Below are 7,246 nucleotides of genomic sequence, written 5' to 3'. Positions count from 1 at the left end.
GAAATAGAAGACACTTGGGCTGCCAAAGAAGTGATGGCATCTACATCATGAATACCAGCCACATTTTTACCTGTAGACAATCTAGAAGTGGGCCACTAATAGTTGTTGTTGGATATTCTCTCAAGGATTTCATATGCCTCATTATAGGACTTAGCAAGAAGAGCCCCGTTTGCTGAAGCATCAACCACCATTCTAGTATGAGCGTTGAGACCGTTATAGAAGGTCTCCATCTAGATGCAATGAGGAATGCCATGGTGATGGCATTTACGCAACAACTCATTAAACTACTCCCATGCCTCATATAAAGATTCTTCATCAAGTTGTTGAAATAAAGTAATCTCATTGCAGAGCTTGGCATTTTTAGTGGGAGGAAAATACTTCATCAAAAACCGCTCAGCCAACTCTTGCCAAGTACACACAGAATCAGATGGCAAAGAGTTCAACCAAGCTCTGGCTTTGTCTCTCAAGGAGTATGGGAACAAATTTAGTCTCAGTGCATCCTCTGTCACTCTGGGCAGCTTGAAAGAGTCACTCACTTCAATGAACAAGCGAAGGTGAAGGTGAAGATCCTCTGTTGGCATCCCACTAAACTGGCCCACAGTTATAAGCATCTGGAACATGACTGGCTTCAATTCAAACTGTGCTTCCTGAATTTATCGTCTGATGATGCCCGAATTGAGCTCATTGAAGAGGGGGAGAGAATATTGCCTCATAGCACTATCTTTGTCATCAGCCACAATAATTGCATTTTGACCATTATTGGCAGGTACTCCCCCTTGAGCTACTCGATCTGGAGCAGCTCCTGCGGGATTTACTGGTGGAACATGAACGACTCCTGATAGATTTGCTGCCCTCTGAGCGGCTCCTTGTTGTTCCCATTGCTCAACATCCATCACTACTACTTCCCTTTTTGATTTTTGTATCTTTCGCCTTCTTCTAAATATACGCTCAATTTCTGGATCAATGGGAAGTAGTTCAGGGTCTTGATTCTCGCTCACACACTATGTAAACCTGAATTTTTGACAAGAATTGCCCAAGTTAGCACAAAAGAAAAATTAAACTAAATTGCAAGATAATTAACTTTACAATAATTGACTTTAAGTAATCCCCTGCAACGGCGCCAAAAACTTGTTGCAAATTTTCCTAAGTGTGTGCAAGTGTACACAATCGTCAAACAAGTAATAAATTGAAAGTAATTTTTATTGTCTCTATAAGGATTGCCAAACAAATATTGTAAAAATCAACCCCAAACAATTTGGGGTACAATAATTTTTTTTTTGATGACTTAATTAATTGAACTAAAAAAACTAAACAAGAGAATGAAAATAGGTATTGAATACTAAAGCTAGAAAATGACAAATTGTGATTAATATTATGATAAAAGTTAGGCATATCAAATCCCCCTAATTTGTACTTTTGCCCCTGATGTTGCAACAAAGTTTATAGCAAAGTTCTCTTGTAACTAGGATTTCCAATTTAATGCACATGTCTTTTTTCCAAATGCTCATGTTAAAGTTCCATCAATTAAATTCACATAATCCTATGTTAAATTTAATTTCAAGAACATAATTTTAAGCATCAATCCTTCAAGTTTGCAAGGTGAATAAAATATCCCTAAGTTATCCACTAATCAATAACAAAATTATCAACATGCATCAATCAAGCATTTCCACTAATTCTAACCCTTCCGGAATTAAAACTAGCTTGTTTCTCACCTAAGTTTATCATTCTCAAGCAAGAGTTTGCACAATAAATATAGCTCAAATGAACAAGAGAAAAATTGCATAAAGCATTCAACACTTTGGGGTTGATTACAAATTAGGGTTCATCAATATCCCTAACACACATCAAATTAGCCAATAGTCAAAATACCCAAATCACCAACATATATTCAACATTATCTCGAAAGTTCAAGATGAGAAAAATAAAATTATAGGAAAAGAGAGTTTAGAAAGACAAGTCGAAATGATAGAAATCTTCTATTCTTTGTCGTCTAACTCTTCTTCTTCTTCTAGCTTCCTCCTCCTAGGTTTTTCCCTCTTCTTTCTTGATGTTTCAGCTCTCAAACAATGCAGAAAAACTCCTTCAATGGTGTTGGGCGGCTGGGTTGTTTTTTTCTTGGAGAAGATGGTATCTTTTGTTGGCTCAAAAAGGGTATGAACCCTCTCTTTCTCCCTCTACACGTGGGGACCACTCCCCTTTTCAGACTTTTTCAGCTGCTTTCCACCTCATATTCCCACTATTCAAGTCTCTCCATCTCATTTAATCACATGCCAAGTGTGCAAACTTTATGCTGCTGGCTGCCCACACTTTGTTGCAGCAAAGTTGACTGATGTTACAACAAAGTGCCAGAATTTCAGGTCCAAAATGATTTCCTTGCACATGCTTCACTAAACTTTCTAAGCACCCTCTCTTTATTCCTTCAAAATAGATACCACATTTTTAGAACATAATCTCATTATTTTCCACAAGAGTTATCATTAATTAAAACAAAATACACAAAGTTAAAAGACAAAATGCCTAAAACCACACAATAATAACACAAACACTCTATTCTACTTAAATTTTTAAGTCCAAAAGCTCAATTAATATCTCTAAAATATAGAGTTATCAGTGAGCTAAACTTTAGCTATTTTATATATTTTTACCTTAATGAATAGTATTAGTGCACATTTAGAGGGAAATATTCATTGAGCTATAAATATTTTATTTTTTTTCTTTCTCTTTCCATTTTAATTATATGTTGTTCTTTTTTTCTCTATTTTTTCCTAGTATTTTAGTGAATAAAAAAAAATATTTAAATGGTGTAGAAGATAAATAGAGAAGGTGATGTATGGTGTAATGTGAACAGTAGCGGACCCAAGATTCAACTTTAGCGGATGCGAATTTTTTTTGAAATAATATAATAAGCAAAAGGAAATTATTAAGAAATTGAGACAAACTTTGTCAAATACGACTATATATAAATATTGAATATCAAATCATTTAAATCGATACTAAATAGTAAAAATATACCCAATACAATGAAATCTTAACAAAAAAATTAATTTTTAACTCATTTATTTGTGCATTTTTGTGAATGCAATTACACATATTTAGAAGGAAAAAAAACTAAAATCTCCACTTCTAAAACAATATAAATATAAAAAAAGCTATATATTATATTTTTTTATTCGGAAATGTTCAGATGTAGAAATATATTTTATTTAAAGCTAATAAATTAACAACAAATCTTGCTGGGATTCAAACCCTTGTAGGAGTCTTGTATGTATTTTTTGAAAATTAATAGAAAATGCTCTTCCTGGATTTGAACCATTGTCATTAAGATTTATATAAATGAACTTCACTATTATGCCAAAGTCTTAATTGTTAAATATTAGCTTTAATTAAAAATATATACATTTATTAATTAAAATACATATATATTTTAAATATTTATATATTTTTTTCACCCAGGGTAGTTGCCCACCCTCGTCTATATGTGGGTGTAACGCCATGGTTAGCCAAGACTGTTACACTGTGTATTTTAAATAGTGCTTAACTCGCTAAACAAGTCATTAGGCCATAAATGTGCATCTAAGTGTGATTACTGGTCCAAAGTTAAAAATTTCGGTTAAAAGGAATGGATGTTTCATTAAAAACATTAAACTATACATGGGATCAAATAATAACGTTTACAAAGTTGTTTACAGTTCCAAAATGTCATTACAATTCAAAAGTTATAACCCGCTGACCTAAGCGAAAAAAGTAGGATTTAACTCTAGTTCCTCTGAGAAACCTTGGCCGTGGTGGTCAAGTGGCCGCATATGTACACGTCGCCACCTAAGCTCTCCAACTCACGACTGGGTAAGCTTTTCTTTTCCTTTGCCTACACCACACATGTAGTGCACCAAATTTTTTTTTTTAGATTATTTAAATTTTGTGCTTTATTTGATTTAAATGTTAAGTGTGATGAATTGTTTTATTTAAGTGTTGTTATTATATTTAATTGTTTATTTGTTTTATTTGATGGTTTGTTATTTTATTTAATTGTTAGAAATGTTTTGGTTAATTAATTTAATAAGTGATTAAAATATGTAACATGTTATCTTACTATTAGTGTTACATTTTATTTAAGTGTGACAAATGAGGTATTTATGTGAGCTATGGTGGAATGCACTAAGGTGCATGATAGATAGTAATGCACCCTAGTAATTTAGTGTGTGCTAGTGCATGGTAGCATGGTGCACATGTGTAGATTTTTCTACACATTTTAGGTTTCCTTATTTTAGATTTAATGGAGTTATTTATTTTTAAAATAAAAAATAAAAGAAAAGGGAAAGGAGGAGTGGGCGTGTGACCTAGTGGGAATGCAATATATCATTAAAATGGTAAAAAGGATCAAAAATTGAAGACTATAATCATTTGGGGATAGGCTTGATCATGTTTTATTCCTTGTATCTTTTTGAAATAAAGAAAAAAATCAAGGAAAATAAAAGAGAAATGGAAACTTACCTTAATTTTGTTTGGGAGACTTTATGAGAGGATTTGTGATAAAGGGACTAAGAAAGGAGAGAAGAGCCATTGCTCTTGTGTGTGTGTGTGGCTGCCGTGACCTAGAGAGAGAGAGAGAGAGAGAGAGAGAGAGAGGCGTGTAGAGAGAGAGAGAGAGAGAGGAAGAAAGAAAGAAAGGAAGAAGGAAGAAGAAAGTGAAGAGGAACCCCCCTAGAGTATGTCTTCTTATTTTCTCTTTGTTTAATCTCTTTATTTGATAATATGATATTGATTTGTGTTATGTTTTGTGTGTGTTTGGATTCTTCTTTCTCCTCATGGTGGTTTTCCCATAAAACCCTAGGCTTGAACAAGGGTGTGGAGTTTGTGGTATTGATCTTTTGTGTTCTTGATTCTACAATCAAGAGAGGTAATGGTCTTTTCCTTAGCCTTATATTGTTTTTGGTGGTTGTATTTGAGGTTTTGCTAATGGTGTTAATGGTTGATTTTTGGGTAGGAATGATGTATAGGATTTGGATTTTGTGAGAGTATGATTTGTGTTTAAGGGTTGTGATGTTGATTTTTCTATGCATGAAAAATTGTAATAATCTATGAGCACATGTAAGGTGATTTCGGCCTAGGTACACCCAAGGGTGTTCTTGATTTGTTGTGTGATTTACAAAATATTTGATCCATGTTTTAGGACCTTTGATATATGGGTAAGAGAACAAGTGGTAATCTTGATATTTTTTATCATGAAATGTTGTTAGATGTATGTTTTGTTTTGAATGATTAAATTGTGAGATGCATGAAAATAATGATAGAAATATGCTAGGTTAAAATAAGGCACATGTGAATATGGTATAAATTTACTATATGCTATTTTATTAAAAAGGTTTTGTTGGCTTTCATGGAATTGCAACAAATGATTTTAAAAGGATTCATGTGATTATGTTAGTGGAATCATGCATATTATAAGAGCATAATGAGATCTTAGGCATGGATGATTTTATGTAATTTTTTGAGACAAAAGTTGAGTTTTACAAAGAATTAAGCTTGCTGTTTTTTTTCAAAATAATTGGGTAAAAGTTGATAAAAAGATGAGATTGCATGCATAAACAATGTTCTTAATGTATGTGTAAATTTTTATGAAATTAAAAGAGGATTTTAAGTTTCATGTTATGATATTTTACCCAATTAATTTCCTACAGAATTTTTATTGAATTTTGAGAAAAAATGAGTTTATAAAATTGAATATGGTGATTTTAATGATAAAAAATGGTTGCTGGAATTTTGTAATGAAATGTGAAGAAAGTTTCACTAAAAAATGGATTTGATTAATTTTTGGAATAAATTATTTTTCCTAAGTTATGGTAATATTGAAAATTGATATTTTAATGGTATGAATGCATATTTTGATAAATACTGACTTTCTTTATTTTGATTGAGAAAAATATTTAGACTCTATTTATTTGTGATTTTTGAATAAAATAAATAGTGGCTGAAAGTTTGTTTTAAAAAGTTAACAATTGTTATTAAATTGTCACATATGGGTTTTTACTACTTAAAAACTAAGTCTTAAATAAATTAAATCAAAATATAATTTTTCCACACTTAAAATATATTTTTCACATCATTTTCGTAACACAATAATAAAATATATTTTTCTAAAGAAACATGTTAAAATAGGTATTTTAATTAAACCCAAGCTTGTTGGTTAATTCTTGGTAAATTAATAATTATTTAATGAAAATGTCACATATTCTATTTTGAGCTAAAATAAAATAAAGTTTTGAGAAATTTAATCAACTTAGAAATTTTAAGAAAAATAAAGCATGTAATATGGCTATTGATTTTCAAGCAATAAAAGCAAGAAATGTAGAATTATCGTTTTTGAAAATGTCTTTATTACGCAACGTTCCCACGTATGCATGTTACATGCAAATCAACTTTTACGTCCAAAATCATGATTATTATTCAAATATGTAATTTTTATAAAGCAATCATGTTAGCAAAATGGGTAGAACAAGCATTATTCTTTTGGCAATAATTGCATGTTTTAGTGTAACTGTTATCATGAGTGCATGGCCCATGCACACATGAGTTGTATGGAAGGGCAAAATAGTAATTTTATGAACCTAAGAAACGTTATTTTGATTATGATATAGGCTCGTTGAAAAGATTGTGAAATTCTTAGCTTGGACCTGAGGTAAGGAAGTTAGATAGATTTTTATGATTTTATGCTATGAATGGTAAGACTGTTTTATGAATGAACTGTTATGAAATTATGAATGCCTTAATGTGATAATCTGTTGAATGTGATATGTGTATGGATGTTAGATACATCAAACAGAATGTGATGTTAGATACATCAAACAGATTTCAATGTCAGATACATCGTACGAGTTACTAAGGACATTGAGACGTGACTCCTAGGGCGGACGCGCCGAGGTTATTCAAGGACCAGTGATCTCCTGTTTACCTCATAGGGTGACATGGACAACTAGCGTTCCATGCTCATCATGTATGCTGTATGTTTGTGATATGATGATATGTCACTCTTATGTTATGATATGATGATATGTCACATTTATGTTATGATATGTTGATATGTCACTCTTATGTTATGATATGATGATATGTCACATTTATGTTATGATATGTTGATATGTCACTCTTATGTTATGATATGATGATATGTCACATTTATGTTATGATATGTTGATATGTCACTCTTATGTTATGATATGATGATATGTCACATTTATGTTATAAT

The 7,246-nt window shown here is 31.5% G+C and overlaps 1 non-coding gene across 1 annotated transcript; it reads left to right on the top strand.

Annotated features, from left to right (window-relative positions):
* Nucleotides 1-246: 246 nt before the first annotated feature.
* On the top strand, nucleotides 247-353 carry LOC133813414 (small nucleolar RNA R71). The gene has a single exon (XR_009884426.1). It is a non-coding gene; the product is annotated as a small nucleolar RNA R71 (small nucleolar RNA).
* Nucleotides 354-7,246: the final 6,893 nt, after the last annotated feature.

Source organism: Humulus lupulus, chromosome 1, assembly GCF_963169125.1.
Source record: "Humulus lupulus chromosome 1, drHumLupu1.1, whole genome shotgun sequence".
In the NCBI taxonomy this organism is placed as follows: Eukaryota; Viridiplantae; Streptophyta; class Magnoliopsida; order Rosales; family Cannabaceae; genus Humulus; species Humulus lupulus.
Note: the sequence above shows the minus strand (reverse complement) of the source record. Positions and strands in the feature narration are given on the sequence as shown.